The sequence below is a fragment of the Myotis daubentonii genome, chromosome 5, assembly GCF_963259705.1.
Source record: "Myotis daubentonii chromosome 5, mMyoDau2.1, whole genome shotgun sequence".
Classification (NCBI taxonomy): Eukaryota; Metazoa; Chordata; class Mammalia; order Chiroptera; family Vespertilionidae; genus Myotis; species Myotis daubentonii.
Window position 1 is genome coordinate 70,290,487 of NC_081844.1, and position 26,126 is coordinate 70,316,612.

Genomic DNA, 26,126 nt, shown 5'->3' on the forward strand with positions numbered 1-26,126 from the left:
ACTAAAGATTTAATAGACCTCGGTGAATCACTATTATAGTACAGTTTCCAAGAGAATCTTCATTCTAAGTTCAAACAATTAGGACACTGTAGATGTGCTAGAAAAGATTTTGCAACAACATTCCTACTGACAACCGCGACTTGTGGTGGAGTTACGCCTGGAGTTACATCGTCATGTCCATTTATGGGTACGACCTAATGCCATAAGTAGTTTTGCATTAGTGAAATTAGAGAAATCATGTTAAAGGAATATATGATGCAGTTTTGAGGAGAAAAATAAAACCCTGCCTGGTAGGGCTACACATAGGTTTGTATAGCTTGTGCAGCCCATGATTCTGAGGGGCACTACTTGGAGAGACTGCAATGAAATGCTTGCCACTTAGGTTGTGCAGGGGACATGCTGCATGACCCTGGGAGGAAGTCTTGCTGCCTCTCTGACCACGATCTTTACCTTGGCAATGAAACTAGTGGGTCTGGACTATACTAGTAGATAGCTCTAAACGTCTCTGAGTTTGTTTTTGTTTTGTGTTATTTTGCCTGCTTTATCAGAGAACCAACTGATAGCTCCTTCTTTTCTTCATGAGTAGAAGTTCCGATGTAGGACAGCAGAAAAGCAGACATCATGCGGTTAACTGTAACTCTGCTGTTTTTGTTAGTATAGATTCAGATGAGAACCATCCTGAGGCAATATTCCCAGTATCTAGGAAATTGAATGCTTCAATCTTAAAGGTTGGACCTGGGCGGGGGACCATAATATCCACTACAGAATAAAAGGTGCTCACAAGAGAGACCATCGTGGGGGCAGTCGGACATAGTAACATCCCAGGTGTGTGGCCATGGGCTGCAAATTCTCATTTACACTGGTGATGGAGAGAGATATTACCAGAAACCAGTGTCGTCTGAATGCTTCAATCTCTGGAAAGGAGATGAGCAGCACAAAATCAAGTTGTTGGATAACTGCATATAATTATCCAAATACGAACTAATGTCTCTGGGAAGAAACCTGAGTAGCTAAAATTAAGAAAGTCCATCAAAATAAGACTGTTTCATTCAATTATTTATTTGGGGAACTTTGGGGACAGGGCATGTTATAGTATTAAAGGAAAGAATTGGAATTTGGGAAATACAGGTGAAAGACTAGGCCTGTCACTAGTCTGGGATGGGTAGGGGAAGGGCAAAGTCAATTGGATGATGAGGACATGCTACTGCTGGCCTGGGAGGCAGGCCAGCATGAACTCCACCACTGACTGCTCCCTGCCTGCAGCACTGTGGGGACAGAGCAGGGCTAGAAGCAGGGCTAGCATAACCTGTTTGCAAAGAGAAAGTGTGTTTTTCATCTTCCCTCCAGTCCACTTACACCTGAGCCAATTCTGCTTATATGGACCCCAGCAGACAATACTAGTGCCTGACTTCAGTATGGCCAACAATACAGGCCCAACTCAAAGAGCAGGAAGAGATCCTTCATTGCTAAAGAAAGAATTTCTTTTTTTTTCTCCAGGTGAGAGTAATAAGATTTGATTCCTTGAGCTCAGTATCCTCCACCATTCCTGGGAGTTTGCAGGAGCTAAAATGATCAGGTAAGGAACAAGGCATTCATGTTACATGGCCAATATGAGAAAAGTAACTTTGTTGAGAATCAAAAGGAACTTGACTTCATGCTGGTAAAGCAATTGTAAAGATTTTAGCTCTGTGCCTCTGCTTGGATACAATTTCTTGATTGCAGTGCAGGGCGCTGAAGCAACATAGAGGACAGAGCTGTTTGGAGTCAGACCAGAAGACACCTGAGGGTCTTGGCTGAGGGCTCAGTTGTACATGCGTTAGGAGAGATTGCACTAGGCCTACTAAAGAGCATTGGCTGTGGTAGATCCACAGGTACATCCACAAGGGGACTCTTTGAAGTTCTGGCCCCAACACAGGAGAGAAACCTCTTAGTATTACCATAAGTATCCACTGGGATTCCAGCTATCTGATGGGCTTGAGCGTGACAGAACAACGGGCTCAATGAACCTGAATAGAAATAGAAATAAGACAATATAAATAAAAGAGAAAAAATCCAATAAAATTTATCAGAGTCTCAGAGAATTGAGAGGCAATATCAAACAATCTAACATTTTTAAGGAGTAAAAGACAGGGAGAATATGCCTGGAAAACATCTGGAATTGTTTTCAAAGTTGATGATTAATATTTACCATACATTAACAGGTCAAGACAACCCATAGTTAGAATGAAAATCAAGGTAAAGAGGAAACCAAGAAGTTAATTTGAGAGGAAAAGACACATTCCATACAGGGAAACAATGATACAGACAATGACTTATTTCTCATCTGAAACCATGGGTCTACGCATTAGAGGACTTCTTTAAAGTGCTGAAAAAGCAGTCTCTCCAGAATTCTATTTTCAGTAAAAGAATCCTTCGGAAACACATAGGATGAAATAAAGGCATCTGCAGATAAATGAAAACTGAGAAAATTTTTGCAAGCAGATTTATGGTGTAAGACATGCTTAAAAAAAGGTTATTTGGGTTGATGGGAAATGCTACCAAATGGGAACTTTGTTCTTTAATTGAGAATGAATATATAAGAAATGGTAACAAAAGTTGGGAGTGGGGGAGGTAAGTATAAAATATTATTTTTTTCTGTTCTAATTTTCTTACAATGAACTGTTTTTTAAAAAACATTGTTTCTGGGGTCCAACCCCAGCAGGTCCAGGGGTCCCCAAAGGTGTAGACGGAGTCGGCGAAGAAGGAATGACACAGAGGCAGCGTTCAGTTGATCAGCATGGTTGGGTTCTCTTGCCTGGTTCTATTGCCAGGTTCTATAGGTTCTCCAGGATCTCCAGCCAGGTTCTGTAGCCATGTTCCCTCACTAGGTTCTCCAGCCAGGTTCTGTCTGAGATCTCTAGCCAGGTTCGGTCACCAGGTTCTAGTCAGGTTCTCTTGCCATATTTCTGTAGTCAGGTTCAGTCCAGGATCTTTTGCCATGTTCTCTCCAGCGAAGTTCTTCTGTCTGTAGGTTCTGTGTAGGTTCTGTCTTCTGAGTTCTGACTTCTAAGTTATGTCTCTTTCTGTCTTGTTACAACTGTATTTATACCAGTTGATTCAATCCTATCAATCTCTATTCCAAAGGTTAGGGCGTTTCTTATCTCCATTCCAGGGAGTAAAGATTATGTAGCTTAAGCATGATTGTTCGTAGTTAAAGTGATTAATTACCCGCCTGGCACATAGTTGAGGGGTTTTATTCCCTCCCTAACTTCAGGGGAAAATCCCTACCTGGGGAAACAGGGGAAACAACCTTTCTCAGAGACCTTGGTTAAAACACATAGTGCCAAGAAGGTGAGCAAACATTTTAAGAACAGTATGCCATATATGCCAGGTCCCTTGAAACAGCAAGCATGGACCGGCTCCCGGCACATTGTTAGATGGGGTTATGTTAACAATTAAATGAAACAACAATAGCACAAAAATGGAAAGGTGGCAAGGCTATGGATGGGATTTTATTGTTGTGAGGTGGTTACAAAAGTCAGATGTGAAGTGACAGGTATATGGTGGGAAGTTTGCCATGGGAAGTGGGACTCTCGATAATAAAAAAGGGGACTTTTAAATTTTTTATTTTGATAACTCAAAATATAACAGTTGATCACAATATCAAGGGCTATACAAAATCTCCTCATGATAGTGATAATCAAAATATAATGAACAACCAAAATTAAAAAAAAAAAAATCATTGTGCACCAAAAGAAGAATTCTTGAATTTTAGTGGTTACTTTGTGTATTCTATATGATTAGTTTTTTTATTACATGAATACACAATTTAAAACTAAAATACAATATGAATTGTTTTCTAGTGAAAGTCAGTCTCTGATGAAATTTGAACTAGACTAGTAAAGAGCAGTTAGTCATTTATTTATTTTTATTTTTTGTTAATTCTCACCCGAGGATATTTTTCCATTGATTTTTAGGGAGAATGGGAGAGAGAGGGAAAGACAGAGAGAAATATCCATGTGAGAGAAACACATCGCTTGTTTGCCTCTTGTATGAGCCCTGACCAGGGGCTGGGCCTGGGAGGAGCCTGTGACCAAGGTACATGCACTTGAGCAGAATCGAACTCAGGACCCTTTGGTCTGTAGGCCAAGGCTCTATCCATTGAGCCAAACAGGCTAAGGCCAATTTAGTTATTTAAATGTATATAGGCCACCCTTAAAATACACACACACACACACACACACACACACACACACACACACACACCAACTTCCAATTAACCCTAAGCATTCCTTTAAAAGCCCATTTGTTTGGTAGACAGCAGGAAGGCTCAAACTCATGTATGACAGGGTTGTAAATATTTCTACTCAGAGAATGAAATCAAGTCTCAACTCTAGTTGAGGAGAACATGCCAACTTTAAGAGAAGTTGAAATTTTGCAAAGCCTACTTATCGCTGGTTTCAAAATGACCTGGGGTAAACAGAAACAGCCTTTTCATGTGGCTGCTCTGATTAAAGCAAGGTCTGTAAGTTGGCAGTCTATCATCTGAAATTTCAAAGCTTAAGTGGAAGCTGGGGTTTCTTTTCCTTTCCAAAAAGCCCCCTACTCTTTATACAGGGTCTATCTGAGTAGCTGGCATACAGATATAAAAGTCACTGGGCAGTCATCGCGAGCGCACTGGTCCTTATGGCAGGCATCAGGGCCCTTCCTGCCAGGTCTTTGAACTACAAAAATAAATAGAGAATAGAAGTGCATTGTATTGGCCAAGCCTGAGGCCCAGTCATCTGTCTTGGAGCATGCTCTGGTGAGAGTGTTTAACTTGGATTTCTTCCATCACATGTGGTAGCTGCAGAGTGAAAAAGAAGAGGAAAAGAACAATGTTAGGTGGTATATTTAATAGTGTGTTGGCTTAACAATCCTCAGGAAACGCTTACTTCTATTTTTCTCTTAGCAGCCAGAGTTATATTGTTGGGATTCTGAATGAGTGGATGTGTACTTTAGACAGCGTGATTCCATTCCCTCCACCCTCTCCATTGTCTTACGAAAGGCTTAAAGAGCCAGCAGAGATATTCTCCCAAACACAACCTACTAAAGGAAGTAGCCATTGTAAGGCAAAGGACAGTCTTTTTGTTTTGTTTTGTTTTCCATTTCACCAGCAGCCATCAGATGGCTGAATTAATGGGCCTCTTTCACTCAACCTGAGAGTTTGAAATTCATGGTAACTGGATGTTTGCTGTTTTTGGCTAAATTATCCTCTTCTCTTTCTTCTCAAGGACATGTAACACAAATTAAACAAGTTAGGCTCCCTCTGCCTTTTATTCTTTTATGTTTTCTACAGTAAGAAAGGAGACCCTAATCACCCAGCTGTGCCCGTAATAGGAAATTTATTTTAAAACAAATAATACCTTTTGTACAGAAGGAGTGGATGCTTTGCAAAGACAACTGTTCTGTATTAGAAAAAATGTTGCTTGTTGTCACAGCCAAATTGTCTTGCTTTCTGTTATCTGGGAGAGTACTAAGAAAATCAAATATGAGATTTTCAAGTGATTGTAAAGACGTTTTACAGTTTTTAGTTGCTAGCACATTTTTTTCTAGATCATGTAGCACATATTTTGTAATCCTCATGAAAGAGCATAAAATAAATATGTCAAGGCTTCCTGTAGAAATGCATTCCTCAGGGTTGCCAAAATAAGGGAGGCTGCCGGATTGGTGCAGACAGATGGTAAGATAAATTTATGAGCAAAATTATATAAAAATACCAAGTTTAGTTGGCCATGTATCAAAATGAGCGATTTTTAACATTATTTGAAGATTGTTTTTTTTTTAACTCTAGATTGGTGATTTTCAACCAGTGTGCTGCAAGGATTTTTAAAACATGCAATACTTGACTATTTAACCAGGGACACTGACCTCTTTTCCCTTAGATTGTCAAGTAAAAAAATGACAACAGCCAACACAACAATAGCTGTCCCATATGAATGAATCAAAATTACATTTATTTTTTGGTCACATTGGAAAAAATATAACATATTTTTAGGTATTCCACAGAATTTTGGAAATTATGTGTGCCATGAGATGAAAAAGGTTGCAAATTATTGTTCTAGTTCAACAATTGTATGGAAGTTGGTGAGATGTATTGCACATGGTAGATATTTTCTTTGTGGTAATAGCCTAAATTATATCCATCACAATGAAATAGGAATTTTAGGGGGATATAGGCAGGGTTAGGGAATTTTTAGAATTGGGGGTTCATGGAAAAAAACACAGGGCTACAGACTGGGAGAAGTTACATTTCCATAAGACAAGAGAGCTGGGAGAAGGTACATTTCTATAACACAAGGGAGCTGAAACAGTTACATTTACATAAGATAAGGGAACTGGGAGTAGCCAAAAGGTCTATATTTACAAAATAAAGAAGGAGGGAGAAAGCCCAGAAGGAATAGGAGGACAGTGAGGGAGGAGGGCCTCTGGAGTTACTATAGTAACCAATTCAAAAAGGAATGTTGACCAAACAGAAGGGATATCAGGACACAGGGACTTGCAGCCTTTATAAACCATGGGAACAGGAAGTCGGTGGGACTCTGTCTCCTTCTCCACGTGGGAGTCTGTGCTGTGAGATTCTTTCCCCTTCCCCAGATGGGAGTCTGTACTTGTTCTTCAATAAGTCCCCACCTCTGCTATACCATCTCCATCTTTTGGCTGTGGACTCATTCTTTGACTCCTATGGACAAAGAATCTGGGGAACCATCCTGCCCAGGGGAACACTGCCTGTTTCAGTCCAAAAATCTCATATTAACAAAAACCAAAATTGTAAGCCAGTTTTTAAAATATTCCTTGAAAAAACTCCACAATATTACAGAAATGCATTCTATGTGTTTTAAAATAATTTTAAATTGATGCAATTTTAATATCACTGCATTTTAAATATTCATTAAATTCATTCAGTAAACAAAAAGTACTTACTATAGACCAGGTCTTTTTGCTATGACCTAGGACATAATAGTGAGCAAAACACAGTTCAGGCCTTCATGAACTTATATAGTACTTCAGATAAAAATATAAGAGTATCCTGATTATCCTAAGCAATTTGAAATAAAATTAAATTTGCCAAGTAAATTTATGAAAAGAAGGAAAACTTAGTATGTGAGAAATACTAGTCATAATAAGCTAAAAAAAAAAGAGAGAAAACTGAATGATTTGTAAAAATTCAATTAAAGAAAATGAAGTTTCAAAATATTTTAAAATCATATTAGCTAATATATTTTTCCATTATTTCTGCAATTTTTAAATTCAGGATTTTGTTCAAAAACTTAATATCTCATATAATAGGCATTTAAAAAATTCTCATGGTACATACCTGGTAATATGAGCTTTATTCAAAACAGCATTATTCAAAGCCTGATTCCCCATTGGAACATTGTAATATATGGGGGTTACATTTCTGGGAAAATCTTGTGGCTTATTCTACTATTTAATAATGAGAAAAGTTTATTTTAAAGTTGAAGGCAAATAAGTAGCGTTTATTAATGTTATTCCATAGCTCATGAAGTTGATGTTATTTAAAGCTTAACTTTAACAAGTAGGCATTTTTGTTCTTTGCTAAAAACTAGCCTTCTTACAACTGTAAATTTATTTAACTTTTATAAAATATAATAAGCCAAAGGTTGCACAAAAGAAATCTTGCAATACAATTTACCATGAGTAGGTTTTTCTCATTGCTCAGCAACATTTCTCATTAGGACTGCACTTGCATGTTAATTGTGGATAAAAAAAATAACAACACAGTCAAGAGCTGCTTGTGCATAGCTATAGTTCTTACTGGGAAGCCTGTGCTTTAACAAGTTTTGTTCTTATATTATTTTAAAAGCCTATGTTATAAAGCAGAATGTATAATTTGCTATCATATTGTATGGTTATAGTAATATTTTAATGATGAATTTTAATTTCTATCATAAAGCATGAGTTTCTGTCACTTACAAATTCAAATTTTCCTTCTCATCTATACATCCTTCTCCCCACTGGGTTAGATGACCTTCTTGTTGTCACTGAAGTAGCAATGGATAAGAGAGAATGGAAAGTGGTGTAATAGCAGCCTCTGTATAGCTGTCCTGCACAAACAAGGAAATTACTACATCTTCTGACAAAAAAACCTAAAGCAAAGAAGTTTCTAAAAGCATTGCCTTTGAAGGGCTTTACAGACAGATTAAATTTTTCTGGAACACTCTAGATCAGTGGTCGGCAAACCTGGCTCGCGAGCCACATGCGGCTCTTTGGCCCCTTGAGTGTGGCTCTTCCACAAGATACCACGTGTCAGCGCGCACGAATAGTGCAATTGAAACTTTGTGGCCCATGCGCAGAAGTCGGTTTTCGGCCTGGGCGAGTCTATTTTGAAGAAGTGGCGTTAGAAGAAGTGGGGGTACGTTCGCTGAGGTCGACCCCTCAGATTAAGGATGTTTTTAGCAAAGGCCAGCTTAGGAGTACCCTAATTAAGTTAATAGCAATGTACCTACCTATATAGTTTAAGTTTAAAAAATTTGTCTCTCAAAAGAAATTACAGTCGTTGTACTGTTGATATTTGGCTCTGTTGACTAATGAGTTTGCCGACCACTGCTCTAGATCAACTGATTCAAATCCCCTAAATTCCTCCTTTTCCATGTATTTAACTTCAACTGCTAAATGTAGTTTCCATATACCCACTGAAGTATGGAGGTACTGTCAATTCTGTGGACTTCAAACAGACACTTAAACAAACTTTCAACTGGAGCTATTCTAGCCAGTAGGAGATTTTGTTCTCCAAATAACTAAAGCAAAGTCTCCCACTCAGACACTTTCTTTTTTCTTTTCTCTGTTGCAGAAGTTGGGCAGCTGGCTAATGGGCTTACCTTAAAAAATACAATAGGACTAGATCAGGTGAAAGAGATTCTGTGAGTGAGCTAGAAGATAAAAAAGAAAAATTATTTAGGGTTCTTGAACAGAAGCATAGTGTCTTAATATATGAAGTATGCTTATGTGAGAAAACATTTCCAAACTTCAAAATAGGCAAAAGGGCATACTGGTGTGTTCATAGTAGTGCTGGGCTTGCATTTCTGAATGATTTGCCATTGGTTAGGCTGTTTTAGCATTCTTCAAAGGTTATGGTTTATTGCTCTGCTCTTTTGGATAGTAAGCAGTCTTGCATTTAACCCCAAATTCTTGCCCTGACACTCCTTTATTAAATTGGTTATTTTGTTCCTCAATTGTTATTTGGGCTGGGTTTAACATTGTACTAGTTCACCTGTTAATTAATGAGTTAAGTAAAGATCTTTGATAGTTGCTCGCTTTATATTTTCCTAAGTCATGATTTTGCCTTTTTGATAATTATACTTTAACCTGGTTAGAGTATCCAAAGTGTTTGATGTTACAACCTTCAAAGAGCGCAGAAGAGAAACTCTTCCTGTTTGCCCACACCTCCTGTTTCCGACACTACTGACCTGAGGAGATGACAAAACAAGTTATACATTGAATGCTATTTCCCTTTTCTATTTCAATTTTTTCCTTCTCTAGGATGAAGCTTATTTACAACTACAGGTTCCTTGACATTTTTCTAGACTTAAGTTTTAATATTACTTAGTAAATATTGAATTTTAGGTTCTTACTATGCGTGTAGCATGGCTTCTATTCTCAGTCCAATGAAATCAAGTCACTCCAACCGGTCCCATTTATGACACTGCCCTGAGACCCTAACCCGCCAAAAATACTTTCCAACTTCAGTGAATTGAAAATGTGCAATTTCTATTTAACTTACCTGTATACATTTTAATTCTAATAATAATAATTATTTTTTTGTCACAAGTGAAAAGAAAGAAAGCAAAATGACATTAGGCTGCATTAGGAACTAGCGTTCTTACTAGCATGCTGTGTGATTATAGGTATTTCACTTCCCTTTGCCTTAGCTCATTGAACTCTAAACTGAGTGCTGGGAGGGGAAGTCTTCTAATGTTTCTTCATTACCTAGGAATCTGTTCTGAGGTTGACATCTGTAGCAATTTGATCCCATTTAGTGACATTAGCACTCTCATTGTTAACTCTACCGTGTTATGAATAAAGTTTAAGAAGAGTTTACATACTCATTAAGGAGGACAAATTAGGGATTTTCTGGTGTGTGTGTGTGTGTGTGTTTAAGAGAATGACTTAAAACAAAACATTTCATCAATTTTCCTGTAGTGTACTTTACAAGATTTTCTGAGAAACTGATGTGTAAGTTCTTATATACTAGTAGTCCTCAGGCCTGCGGGTACCAACACCCACCACCAATGTACTTGGAGAAAGCTCAGGAAACAGCACAACAGATTCCTGGAGTTTTGTTTGTTTTGTTTTATGGCTCAGTGTATGTTTATATGTCAACATCCTCCCTTCCTATCATTTTGTGAGGCTGTGTGTTCAAAATGAAATATTTTTGTTACATGAAGGGAAAAAAAATTGCCAGACCTAACATGAAAGCTGAGCTGTAGGCAACCTAAATCCTAACCAGTTCTAAATCATAAATAAGCCCATCAAAAATATTTCACAGACTGAACTAATATAAATATCGGCCTTTGGGTCCTGCCATATATAAACCAAGTAGTTATAACGTTCTACACAACAAATGTTCTATAGACAGTTTAGGATTTAAAATACTGTAGTCATATTCTAAGGATTGTTTAGCTCTTAGTATGTGATCTTTATTGTCAGAGTTTGTTCCTAATATTATAATGCTGAAAAAATAAGTTATATATTGAATGCTATTTTCATTTTAACTCCTCTCTGTTGAAGTTTATTTTACAACTACAGTTTTTCTATATTTAATTTTTAATAACACTTAGCATTACATGTTTAATTTAACAAAAAAGAGGAGGAATCATTTAACTCATTTCTCTATTTTAATTCCAAACTTAATTCTAATAGTCCTATCAGAAAAGCCATCATCCCTCTTCTCATTCAGGGCTTTCAATTTGGAGCCATGTTGTTTTTACTCTTAATTAGATACTTAAGAAAAATACATTTCTACCTAGCATTTGCTAAAAAAAAAAAAAAAAAAAAAAAAAAAAAAAAAAAAAAAAAAAAAAAAGATTACTTTTCTAACTCTAATACTTGTTAAAAGACCTGAAACTTAAGTATGGAATACTTTGTTTACAATGCTGTTTTGGTTATTTCCGTAGCTGAGTCTTCATATCATATAAAATTGCTATCCAGTTTCCATTAACTAGGTGTGCATTCATGGAACGAGCTTTATCATCAGTGGCTTCATCCTGCATTGCCAAGACAATGAAGGGAGGAGCAGGATTTACATATTTTTGTTGTTGTTTGAGTAATCAGGTCCTCATTTTAGTTTTGTTGATTTTTTGTGTGTGTGAATTAATCAACTTCAATTTTCTACTGCATCTAGTAGACATTTTAGAGTATCATAAGGCAGGACTCAAGCAGTGATAAGGATATAATTAAGGGGGCAGAGTGACCTTGGGGGAGGGAAGTGGTGGTTGAAGTGCTGTCCTCTGTCTTTCCCGCTGCTTGTCCACTCACCGGACCGCACAACCCACATGATCATGGTCTTGTCAGTTTATCCCGCACAGTCGTGGCTGGGCTTCATAACAGCTCTGGTGCTCCTGCAATACTGTGCCAGCACATGAAAGCCGGGGCCCTGTACCGTCCCACCGCACTGGCTGCTTCCTCTGGGGCCCTGGAGCAGAGCTAACCAGAATCCTTCACCTCCCTCACCACAAAAACCTTGGAAACAGGAAAGCTAGAATCCATGGCTTCCCCATTAAAAGCAGGTTCAGAATTAGCTTGGTTTGCCAAAACCTTGAATGTTTTGGTTGTTAATGGTAATCTGTGCACTAATCCCGCGGTGCAGTCTGGCTCTTCAATTTGAGGGAGCAAAACAAATGACCTGGGATTCTGGTTAGTAATGTAGATCCTGTGTTCAGCACCAGCATGGGAGGGAGGGCCCAAGAATATGCCCGTTATGCAAGGTCGCCGATGACTGATGCCGTTGGGCTTGTGAAAAAACACTTCTATAGGCTTTACCAAGTCCGCTGCACAGGTAAGAGCTGCACAGTCAACATGTTTGCCAAGCTGGCAATGACCACAAATCTACCTGGATCCAACATTTATACTTTCAAAAATAAGTTAAAAACAATATTGGACTTATGGGTATTTCCCTCATGCTTTATTCTATTTTTTTACAAAATATACCTTACCCTACAAGGAATCGGTGACCTGATTATTCACACAGTGTTACCTACTTAAATCAGAACAATTTGCTTAGCCTTTTGTCTGCATCAGCCATTCGACTGGCTGAATTAGTCAATCCTTGCATCTAAAGGTTTGCTGAAATAGTTGTGAAGCTAACAATAGGGGAGGGTGAGACTGAACTCAACAACATTAAAATTTAATTAAGCTGATGTAAACAATGCACAGGCACAGGCACAGGCACGGGCACGGGCACACAGATGGAAACAAAGCGGACATTTGCTGCAGGTAAAGCAATCTCAGAGAACAGTAACCGTGCATCAAGTCAGGGCACTCGACCAGCCATGTCTTTATAGTCCCAAAGGGCATTTAACAGTGTACATACTGACCACTCTGTCACCATGGAATTTAGAACTCAGGCAGTTTGAATATCATATGCTTCCAGATCTTTGAGAGGAGAGAATCATAACCACAGGCAAAAAAGAGTATTTTTGATAAAAACAAAAAGCAAATAAAAAACTTGTATTAGGATATAAAAGCATTCAGGATCTTGTAAATGAGAAATACATTCTCACAGGGTCAGGCTTGTCTTTCTGCTCTAGGTTTCATGTTGACTGAGTTAGATCTCCATGCCTGGTTATGGATTGGGGTGTATGAGCTTCTAGAAGCTTCTATTTGATAATATCCCCTAAACTAAAATAAATTTATTTGTTTATAGTCAGTTTCTTATGGTATACCATTATATATTTTTTAAATGTATTTTTATTGATTTCAGGGAGAAGGGAAAGGGAGAGAACCATGGAGCAACACTGGCTAGGATCCCATTGTATTTTTAAAATCTCCACTTGAAATGAACTCCGTTTCATAATAGAATTGTATGTGAATGGGGGAAAAGTGTGGAAAACTTCTAAGAACAAAATAGCACCACCCTCTACCTTAAAACACATACACAACTTTGAAAGTATAAACATGAATCAATGTTCTAATTGTAAAGTGAGTTGTTTAGCAGTTTGGATTTAATGATTATTTAGTTTTCACAAACTAAATACCTTTACTAAACAGTTACCATTTTATTAATAAAAATTTCCTTGAGACAAACAATGAAAAGTGCATTTGGGAAAATAATTGTCTTTATAGACAATCATGCTGACTATTAGCACTCATAACATTTGCTTTTACCAATTTAGCACAAATTTAGTTTGAGTCCAACTTGATCCTTGTTCCTTTTAACCCTGGGCTGTACATAATCTGCAATCATGAGCTGGGTTTAACAAGAGTATTTCGGAGAAGTTTAAAAAGCATATTCCTTCTCCATTCCTGGCTTATGCTGCCAAATATGTTGTTATTTGGCCAACAGTCTGCAAAATGGATATACTTATTTGTGATGTCGTTCTCAGGGCCACTGTAATACAATTCTTATCTGATCCTTTCTGCAGGGAAACTTCAGACTGAGTCTACTAATGTGTTGATCACTTAGTACTATGATTTCAAAATAATTTGATGATACTTGATTTCAAATTACAACTCTCTTAGAACATAGTAAATTTGAGTTGAAGTTTTTAGGTTTATTCTTTGTGTGCCCATGCTCTTGTGTACTTGGGGTATGTGTGTGTGTGTGTGTTTTCCTACTGGCAGAATTCCATTTTAATTTAAAACATTGGAGCAATGACTCTAGATCTCAGAATGTGTATATTGCCGTCCAGATGATAATCTGGTTAAAAGTTAAAGTGGTTTTATGCATGCTATGATTTGTAACCCTGTTTATAATCATGCGTTTTATTGTACTGTAAATGTTCTCTTAGCATTTTTTTGTGTGTGTTTTTTTTTACATTAGACATTTTCTTCATAAAATTGGTTTAGATTTAAACGTAAACTCTATACTGTGAGATCAAAGAAAGGAATGGAATATATGATAAGCATTCCATCTGGTGAGCATTGAGAGAAGATTGCATGTAATTTGCAGGCAGTCTCAGTGGAATAGAGGAGCAAACAAGAGTGAAGACGTGCACTTGTACAGACAGGTCATGCAGAATTAAGTACCATGCAATGCTTCCCAGTTACTTTTGCTGCCAATACGGTTCTTCTGCACATATCTACCCAGTGAAGAACAGTGTTTTCTCTCTTGGACAAAATTTTATTTTATTCTTCCATTTCATATAATCATTTTTAAATGATCATTTTTGGTCAAACTTATATTTAATTTTTTCAAACATATGTTTTTAAAAAATCAAACCTTTCTTTATGAAAATGTAGTCTTCTCACCCCTCCTCAAAAAACTATCATCATTCACTGCTTCCCAGAAACAATTACTTTTAATTACGTTAGTTGCATTTTTTATTTATCTCTGTGTTTGGGGATTTAGCTCTTTCCCACCACACCCAACAAACACATTTTCCTTCTGTCCCTTCCTAACCTAGATAGAGTTTTATTCAGGACAATAGTCTGCATTTATATTATTCTGACTATGTAGACAGGATTCATGTATAAGTCATGTGGATTACTGGTATTTTACTTTTCATAACCAACTTATTGTTTCCTGTGGAGTTGCTAATAATCGTAATTGCTTAGTGTTTTAATCATTAATTCCATGTAATCACCAATCCCAAGTTCACCTTTGGAAATAAAATACTTTTTCTAAATATATTCAAATGTCATCTTCTTGCACCCATCTCTCCCAGTGATTTCTGACTTGTCCTCATCTGGATGGTTTGCTCTCAAGACGTTCCTTCTTTATCACCTTAGGATTCTCTTTTCCTTTTTCCTATGCACTCAGCCCCTGTAGCCTTAATTAGTTAATTATTGATTAACCATTTTTCTTTTAAGACTATCTACTGTTAGCTTTTTCAGAATGAGTGCATGGAGGTAATTAGTTTTTCAACACTACATATCAAAACATCTGCAATTGCATTTAGTTAATAATTGTTTTAGAAACAGAATACTAGATGGGGAAAAAGTGTCCTGAATCTTTAAGGCATTCCCTCCATTATCCTCTTCCCTCCATTATCCTCTACCTTCCAGTATTATTTGTCATCCCTTATATAAGAACTTCTATTTTTCCTTTATGAAAATTGTGCTGTTCTCATTAATAATAACTTTCAGAAATTTTAGGATAATGTGCAGAGGTGGATCCATTTTCTTCCATTGTTCTAGGCTCTTGGTGGGTCTATTTATTCAAAAAACAAGTCATTTTATTTGGAGAATAATTTATTGAATTAATTTATTTCCTCATCCTTTTTCCCCCCCTCTGTTCTCTCTTAAAGGGGCTCATTTTATTCAGATGTTGAGATTCCAGACCTGACCCTCTAATTTTCTGATCTTTTCTCCCCTACTGCTCATAAATGTGTCTTTTTGGCCTACCTTATGGGAGGCTTCCTTAATTTCATTTCCCAATCACTATATCTGCTATGTATATACACTTCCAAAAGTTCTTTTTTGTTCCTTTCATATCTCTTTTTTCTTACATCCTGGCCTTCCTGCATGGATATATTTCTTTCTTTTATCTTTCTAAGAATATTAATAATAGTCTTTTTTTTTCTTCCTGCTTAGTGTGTTTCTTACAAATTTATTTTTTGCTTCTTTATTTGTTTTAAACTATTTCATACTAGAGGCTCAGTGCACGAATTTGTGTGCACCAATGGGGTCCCTTGGCCTGGCCTGTGGGATCAGGCCGAAACCAGCTTTCTGACATCCCCCAAGGGGTTCCAGATTGCAAGAGGGTGAAGGCCAGGTAGAGGGACCCCACTGGTGCATAATCAGGGACAGGGAGGGACTCCAGAGGTTGGCCAGCCAGAGAGGGACTGCAGGAGGGCTCCATGGTTTGTCCGGCCGGTCTTACTCAGTCCTGATCAGCTGGACCCCAGCAATAAGCTAACCACTGGTTGGAGTGTCTGCCCCCTCGTGGTCAGTGCACATCATAGCAACTGGTCAACCAGTTGACTGTCTGCCCTCTAGTGGTCAGTGCACATCATAGCGAGCGGTTGAGCAGCCTTAGCATATCATTAGCATATTACACTTTGATTGGTTGAATGGAAGACTGGACAATCAGACACTTAGCATATTAGATTTTTATTATGTAGGATTGGAGGCCTTCCAGATATTTCTTGATTATGGTTGTCCACTTATCATTTAAGTTAGGGCATTTAAATCTGATTTGAAATTTTGTCTATATAAATGGTTCTTATGAACTGTGGGTCTTTGTTGTCGATGAGTATTTATTAAATGATTTTAGTACTTAGGCCTGATTGCTTTATTCAGAAGCCCCAACACCTCCCCATGTCAGCGATCTCCTGATTCTAGGATGTAATACTGAATGCCTCTATTTTGGAAACTGGGTATGAGAAAACATCGGAGGTGGGATGGAATCTCAATATTATAATGGTAAACTTCTACTTAATCTTAAATTTTCTTTATAGTACTCCCATGTCTTCTTATCTGTTTTCTTCCCAGAGATGCTCTGTTTTATGCTCTCTATGGAATAAACCTGCAGTCTTCTGCTAAGGGGTGGGAGGGTCAGTCTCCTAACTTTAGAAAGTAGGGCACATCTATATATTCCTAAAGCAAGATTTCAAACGGCCTTTCTCTTTTTAGCCATGTGTCCAATACTCTGTTAGAACCCCATGAGTCAACTCTAAAGGAAAGTAGTAGGTGTCCTTTCCACACGTTTCTTCTTTTGATGTATATACTATAAAACTAATATTGCAAATGTTTTGATGTTCTAAAAATGTTAATATGTAACATCAACATTATGTTTTTAAGAGTTACCCATATTGAAACATGTACCTCTGGTTCATTTCTTTTCTTTTTAAAATTATTTAAATTTTTACTTTAATGATTTCAGACATACAGAATAGTGAAAAAATTAGCATGGCTATTGAATTTACTTTGATGTAAATTAAAAGCAATTTTATGAAAACATAGGTTAATGAATGGGTATGCCAGGGAAGGAAGTAGTGTGCTTTACCACAAGAATGTCCTCATAGAGAGGGAACGGTGAACTCTTATAATTGGCTGACATCCTATTTGCCAGTTGCTGGTTGTAACGATTTTCTTTCTTCCTTTCTTTCTTTCTTTCTTTCTTTCTTTCTTTCTTTCTTTCTTTCTTTTTTTTTTTTGAGAACTTTCTGAGTCTCTCCATGACCACAAGAAAATGTAATAAAGCTCAGGTAAATGTGTTATGAATTTAGGGAATGTTTTTCTTCCACAAATCATAATTATAATACTATTTGATCACTTAAATTACACACAGATTTCCATTTCAACTCCATGTACAAATTGCATAATTTTCTAAAAATAACAACTTGCCTGATTAAACTATTTCATTCATGGATTTAATCTGTAAGACAATATATTTTTCCCCAAAATAGTACAATTAAAATCAGATATTTTAAGTTATAAAGGAATCAAAAATATAAACATTTTTTTTGCCTTGGGGATTAATCTATAATAATTTTTTTGCAGGAACAGTGGAAATCTAAACTCAGGAAATTAAATGAAAATATCTCTAGGACTTCATTTGTTAAACTGTAAATGTAAAGATACAAGTTAAAGTAAAGACAGTAATATTTTATTCACACATAGCATTTTTTCTAACAATACTCCATATTTGTATGCATACAGAGACTTATGTACTTTGCTATGAAATTTAAACACTGGCTTCTCTTATTTTTCTACCTTTACTTAATTTAATCTACAAAGGTGTTTTGAAATTGTTTAAACAACAAGAATGTAAGCAATATTATTTCTGCTTCAATAAATATGAACATCATAAAAATGAAATTATATATATAAGCATTCACATTTACATAACATAGTGATGTAACCTTTAAACATTTATTCTAGCATATTTTGTTGTGCTTTTGGTTTCTAGGAGTTTACAATGTATATATATGGTCACTTGGGTAACCAAATTTGAATCATCTAAACACAACCTCTAAAACTTAAATTGCATGTTAAGAGCCTCTCCATCACATTTGTGAAAAGGTTATAAAGCTTTAGGTCAAACTTTTGAGATGTATGTAATGAAGAATTAGGCTAAAATATTATTTAGCCCCTTGGAAAACAAATGTATTCAATTAACAGAGTTATTTTAATTAAACCAGTATTGTAGGATAGTTTATAGGACAATAGATAAAATTTAAAGTACAGATTAATGTAACTAACTATAAGCTGAAGCCCAAGGTAGCTGTTATTGCATATCCGCTATCAGTCCATCATTTACATTAATCTACAAACTGAATCTTTCAAACTTGTAGGGATTATCTCCTTTTCCTAGAAAGACAACTCTCCATCCAATCTTTATGTAGGTTGAGATTCCCTGGTTAACATTATTTTGATAACACAATTCCTCAGAAAAAAATCTTCTTTATAGGAATGGGAGAAGGGGAAGGGATAATACTCTATTTACCCTATCAGAGAGTTGTAAGAGGTTGTTTCACAGAAATATAATTTCTTTACCAGTACCTACCAAAGTATGGTAGCATGTAGTTTAAATCTGCTGACATGAAAGCAAACAAAATCAACAGCATCTCATATTTACGGTCATCCCCTACTGATCCAGTGGAATGTGTTATAGTTTTGTTTTCTAAAAAGCTTTTTTTTCTCAATCAATATGATATTACCTAATTTTCCATGCCTGCTTTCCCCTTGAGGAGCTTATATTTTAGATAAACGGTAAAATCTAAACAAAAAAGCATTACCAATGTATAGATGCCTTAATAAGAAATAAGGAGGCCAAAAGGAATGGTGAAGTGTTCACAAGCCTCTAACTCCTTTAGACATGATGACATATCAGGGCTGAGTCTTAGAATATAACTATTACATGTTCAAGAAGAAGTTTTCTTATAAATATCTCATTGCTTAACAGTATAAAGTATTGGCTGTTTTAAAACCTGACTAAATAAATATCTGTAGAGTTATATGCAACCCAGTAAAGCTTTTAAACAAACAAGATATATTATATTTCTATCTATTAATCAAATCTCTTTTGGGAAAAAAAATAAAAGGTTAGAAAAAATGTTTATTTTACTATTGTATTAAGCAAATATACTTACTGTAATATAAGTAAAAATAAAAACAATTATCACTTACCTGAATCATATCATGAAACAAATATCCAGAAAATTCATTAAAGTTTCATTTCATTTTGATATTTTCACTTGTGGGGCTGTTTGCTTTGATCAAAATATGGACTCTCTATAATAATAAAAGCATAATCTGCTAATTAGACCAAACAACCTTCCAGACGTCATTCTGGATGTCCTTCCAGATGAAGCTGCAGTGTCAGGGGCTGAGGCAGAGGTGGTTAGGGGCATCAGGAAGGCAGGCAGAGTGGATAGGGGCCATCAGGCAGGCAGGCAAGCAGTTAGGGGTGATTAGGCAGGCAGCCAGAGTGGTTAGGGGTGGGTGATCAGGCAGGCAGGCAGAGGTGGTTAGGGGCGATCAGGCAGGCAGTGAACAGGTAAGGATATCAGGCAGGCAGGCAGGCAGAGTGATAGGGACGATCGGGAAGGCAAAAGCAGTTAGGGGCGATCAGGCAGGCAGGTGAGTGATTATGGGCCATCAGGCAGGCAGGTGAGCAGTTAGGGGCAATCAGGCAGGTAGGCAGAGGGGTTGGGGTGATCATGCAGGTAGGCTGAGGTGGTTAGGGACAATCAGGCAGGAAGGCAGAGGCAGTTAGGGGCGATCAGGCAGGCAGGCAAGTGGTTAGAGGCCATCAGGCAGGCAGGCAAGCAGTTAGGGCCTTCAGAGAGGCAGGCAGAGTGGTTAGGGGCAATCAGGCAGGCAGGCAGAGGCAGTTCGGGGCATCAGGCAGACAGGCAGAGGTGGTTATGGGTGATCAGGCAGGCAGGTGAGCAGTTAGGGGCAATCAGGCAGGCAGGTGAGTGGTTAGGGGCGATCAGGCAGGCAGGCAGGCAAGCAGTTAGGAGCCAGTGCCCCGGATTGCTAGAGGGTGCAGGCTGGGCTGAGGGATCTCCCCTCCCATGCAAGAATTTCATGCACCATGCCTCCAGTGCATATATACTATTGCTATGATCTGAATATTTATACCCCTGAAAAATTCATTTGTTGAAGTCTTAACCCACAAATATGATGGTATTAGTAGATGGGGCCTTGGCAAAGTGCTTATTCCAGCAGTTCTCAACCTGTGGGTCGCCAACCTGTGGGTCGCGACCCCTTTGGGGGTCAAACAACCCTTTCACAGGGGTTGCCTAAGACCATCGGAAGACACATATATAATTACATATTGTTTTGTGATTAATCACTATGCTTTAATTATGTTCAATTTGTAACAATGGAAATACATCCTGCATATCAGATATTTACATTACGATTCATAACAGTAGCAAAATTACAGTTATGAAGTAGCAACGAAAATATATTTATGGTTGGGGGTCACCACAACATGAGGAACTAACTGTATTAAAGGGCGGTGGCATTAGGAAGGTTGAGAACCACTGGCTTATTCAGTCATGAGGGTGGAGCTCCTATGAATGGGATTAGTGTTTTTATAAAAGAGGCCCCCAGAGATTTCTTGCCCCTTTCACCAGGTGAGGACATAGTGAGAGGTACCATCCATGAATATAAATGGGCCCTCACAGAACAAAACCATATGGTGCCTTTTCTTGGACTTCTGAACCTCCAGAACTGCGAAAAATAAATGCTTCTGTTCTGATACATAGCACCCCGAAGGAAGTAAGAGGAATGTATATGTATTTTTAACAATTTATTGACTCATTTATCTTCACTCTATTCTACAAACACAAACTGTATTTCCAGCCTTTGCTGTATACCCCATAAATATCTGTTATTGAGCAAAATGAGACCAGATGAAGAATATGTGCTTTGTTACTGTTATTGTTTCCATTCTGCATAGTCTGTGAACTCCTTGTTTCAATTATCTATTTGACATATCATTTGGATACCTTTCAATGTTAACTACCAAAAATGATTTTTGGCCATGTTAATGATCCGTTCTATCCAGAAGTGATATTCAAAATATCCAGCAATTAGTCTGACCTGGACACAGATCACTCAGAGCAAAACCCATCCATTCAGAAAAGAAGCCATTTCTGTAATCACCTGGGCCTTTCCAGGTGAACCTGCCTGACTTTAACATTATAATGAGGTAACGTAACTTATGAAGGGATGTAAACAGGGAAGAAGGCAGAAAAAAATGACAGATATCTTTTGTTTAATTTAATTTATTTTTTTTAAAATATATTTTATTGATTTTTTACAGAGAGGAAGGGAGAGGGATAGAGAGTTAGATACATCGATGAGAGAGAAACATTGATCAGCTACCTCCTGCACACCCTCTACTGGAGATGTGCCTACAACCAAGGTACATGCCCTTGACCAGAATTGAACCTGGGACCCCTTCAGTTTGCAGGCTGACGCTCTATCCACTGAGCCAAACCGGCTAGGGCTTATTTTCTTAGCTATAAAGTGTTTGAAATAACATGTTAAGAAGCAACCAGCTCATTTTTGTGTAGTTAAAAGATACCCTATTTTCTGTTAGAATTCCTCTTTTTGCTATATTATCAGTTTAATTTTTTCCAAACTGGATCATTATCATAAAAATATCATTTTTTAGAGTGCAATTGAAAGCACACATAAAGCCTGATTAAAAGCCTTCTGATGTTAAGTAAGCAGTTAACAACAGGCAACCTGCAGAAACAAGAGCTGCTAATACTGTCCAGAAAGCCCACTCCAGCAAGCATCTTCTGGAGCCTGAGCCGGATGGCAGATTGCTCCCTGTCAAAGCCTCGACTGCCTAATACATGCTGGCAATGGCCCGGGTCCTTGGAATGCGGTGCAGCTGCTGCATTAGTCAGACTTTCCCTTTCCTGAAGTCTCTAATCCCTTCAATATTGCATTAAATATGTTTTCAATATTGATCTGGATAAAAATGTGCTGAATGTTGCAACAGTTTAATTCTGACATTTGTCACAGGAAATCTGGAAAAGGCAGAGGTAACTGCATCTTTACTGTGCAAGCCTAATGCAGTTTCTTTCATACAAGACCAGAATGCTCACAAGGCTTTGTGACCACTGGGAGACAGACAAACGCCAGCAGCTCTGAAGCCAAGCGAGAGGACTTAGTGTTTGGCTGGACTGACTTAACTGACAGTTTGCCATCCGGGAGACCTGAGTTGGGGCTGGCCCTTGTGATGGAATGTTATGTAGTAGGATACTATAATAAATGGTTTTAGGGCTGGTTATAGTCTCTATAGTCCAAATCCTTGACAAGCCAGAAATAGAAATCGTTTATGACCATGTCACATATTGTTATTAGGTTTCCTAGATGATTATCCAAACTATTATTAGCTAATCTATTGGGCAGTATATAAGAGCACACACTGAACTTGAAATTAAGATCTTTGAACTCTATCCCAGATTTGTCATTAAATTGTCCTCAACCCGTTTCCCCCCCCCCCACCCCTGCAATCTCTCTTGGGCTTAGTTTCATCTGTAAAATGACAAATATGGGTGTGGTAGATCATATATCTAGATAACTGTCAGTTATATGGCTATTTTTATATAAAACATCCACATAGCTATAAAATATTTTTGAAACATCATTAAATCATGTAATTATAATTAATAATTACATCATTATTTTGAAGGTAAATGTTGAAATTATAAGATTCACTTTGAAGAATGTGTGACATTGAATCAGAGAAATATTACACATTTTCTTAGGTTTGAAATTCTTGCTTTGGCATGATAATATTCCATTAGGGTGACATTTCCTCAGTTTTGAAAAAAAAGAAAGAATATCCAAGCTTCTTAACTTGAATATATAAAAAATGTTTAGTGTTCCAAACTATGACACTAATATCAAGTAAAAATCTGGAAGTGATAAAACCCTCTGAACCTTCTATAATATCACTTAATTAATTTAATCTTAATAATTAAGATTCCACAAGACCAATGAAGAATACAAATGAACATGTTAGCAATATATAATCTGCTCATCTTTTTTACTGTCATTTAAGACTACCCCTGAAATTGCTTCTTTTGACCAGGAAAGATGAACAATTTTGTCATGTTTCAAAGTAGTATTTATTGACAATAATAAAATACAATCCTTACAATCAACTCAACCTTGAGAAATTGTGTACCTCTAAACATCAAAGTTCCTTAACTATTATTAAAAACTAAGAAAATTTCTGTTACCATGATACTGCAATCAATGGACAGAGCCATTTTGACTACCTTTTCAAACCTTTGAGAATCTTTCTCAAGATGGAGCATTGCACAAACTTTTTAGCATGACCTCCAAGGCCAGCCATGATTTTATTTCCTTCTCATACCAGAAGTTGTATTATTCAAAGCCAATCCACCCTTATTCCTTTACTCCATTTGAAATGCTATGTCTTCCCATTTTTGTTTATTTTCTCACAGTGTACATTTCCTACCTATGGATATAAGGCTGAAGCCCAAATTCTACCTTGGCTTTGATCAAATTTTGATTGGTCCTATAAATATAGTTATTTTCTCCATAGAGTATAAACCTTGATGTCTATGGTTATTTTTTGTGATTACTTTTTTAAAACTATAAAAATATATAATTTTATTGAGATTATGATTTACATATTTGCATATCATATAGGTTACACAATTAAATTATAAAGTATATTCTCAGAATTGTGCAACCATCACTATAAACAATGTTAGAATGTTGTCCTAACCCCAAAATAAGCTTTGTAGCCATTAACAGTCACTCTTGTTTCTTCTTAAACACCCACAGTCCTAGGCAACCACCAATATAATTTCTCTCTCTAGAGTTGTTGATCATCATCATTTTTTTAGTAAATGGAACCATAGAACATGTGACCATTTATGACCGGATTCTTTCTCCCAACGTCTTCTTTTCAAGGTTAATTCATATGGTAGCATGTATCAATACTTTACTATTTTCTATTGGGAAAAGAAGTTGCACAGATTTAGTCTTTTATTTTTCTATTTATCAGTTGATGGACATTTGAGTGATTTTCAGTTTGGGGGCTATTATAAATAAGTAGAGGCCCAGTGCACAAAAATTTTTGCACCTGGGGTGGGGGATCCCTCAGCCCGGCCTGTGCCCTCTCGCAGTCTGGGACCCCTTGGGGGATGACCACCTGCTGGCTCCCCGGGGGATTGGGCCTAAGATGGCAGTCAGACATCCCTCTGGCAGCCTGGGAGCCCTCGGGGGATGTCCACTTGCCAGTGGGGAGCAGGCCTAAGCTGCAGTCAGACATCCTTAGCGCTGCTGAGGAGGCAGGAGAGTCTCCCACCACTACCGCTGTACTGGCAGCCATCAGCCTGGCTTGTGGCTGAGCACAGCTCCCCCTGTAGGAGCGCACTGACAACCAGAGGACAGCTCCTGCATTGAGCATCTTCCCCCTGGTGGTCAGTGTGTGTCATAGTGACCAGTCATTCCCAGTCTTTCTGCTATTAGGGTCAGTTTGCATATTACCCTTTTATTATATAGGATGTTGTTATGAACATCTACTTACAAGTTTTTGTGTGGATGTATGTTTTCAGTTCTCTTAACTGTATACTTTAGAATGGAATTTGTGGACCATATGATAACTCCAAGATTAAACTTTTGAGGAACTAACAGACTGTTTTCATAATGACCACACCAGTTTACACTCCATCAGGAATGTGTGAGGTCTCCAAATTCTCTGAATCCATGCCAATACTTATTTATCTTTTTGATTATAACTATCTTAGTGAAGTATATCACATTACTGTTTTAATTTACATTTCCCAATGTTTAATAATATTGATTATTTTTCATGTGCTTAACGACCATTTGTGTATCTTCACCATATTTGGCAAGCTTTCAGCCATTGTTTCTGCAAGTACTTTTTTTTCTTTTCCTTTCTCTTTCTCTTCTTTTTCTGCTACTCTTGTGTATGTTAGTGTCCCATATTTCTCTGACTCCCCTTTCATTATTTCTATTTCTTCATTGATATTTTTACTTGATGAGAAATTGTCATCATACTGTCCTTTATTCATTAAAACATGTGTGGTTTCCTTTATTTCTTTGAACATATTTATAATGGTTGTTTTATATGTTTGTTAAGTCTAACATCTGAGCCTTCTCATAGAAAGTTTCTGTTACTTATTTTTTTTTCTATGTATGGATCATGCCTTCATGGTGTTTTCTTTCATGTTTTATTATTTTTTTTGTTATAAACTGGAGATTTTATAATGTAGAATAGCAACTCTGGATACTGATCTTCCATCTCTAGAGCTTGTTATTAATGTTTGATTACTTGGTTATCTGCTTATTTGTTTAGAGACTTGCCTTGACTATTTTAGTAAAGTCTATTTCCCCTATTGTGTTGCTCCACAGAGGGCGTAGCCAGCCTTGGCAATGTGAACAGAAACCTTTGCATGTCATTGGTTTTAGCAGACCAAGTCTTCAGAGAGAGTGGAAGGATGAGGGACCTTCTCACTTGTATCTCTGTTAGGCTGTCTGCTGCTGTTGGTATTACACCCAGCAGTTGGCTCCACTATGCCTAACTAGTGGCAAAATCGACTCTATGGAAAATATGAACACCTGTTTTGTTCACCATGATTTTCATGACATCCTTTAATACTAGTGCATGAGTGCAATGGCTTTTATTTATATATTTATATAAATATTATTCTAAGTTGTTATGGAATTTAGTAAAACCTAGTTAACAATATTTTTAATATTTTGCTAAATATACAATGCTAAATTTGAAGGCAATGTAGCCATGCCTGTAAACAAAGTCTTATTGTTCAATATAGTAATTTTACTTTCAGGACTATCTCTAAAGGCAATAAATTAAAAAGGGGAAATTAGACATATAAATGTATTCATCACAACATCATAGAAAAAACCCCCAAAAGTAAAATATACCAAATGTTGAAGGGTTGGTTGTGATCAAATATATAATACCAGATTTCCTTATTTAATAT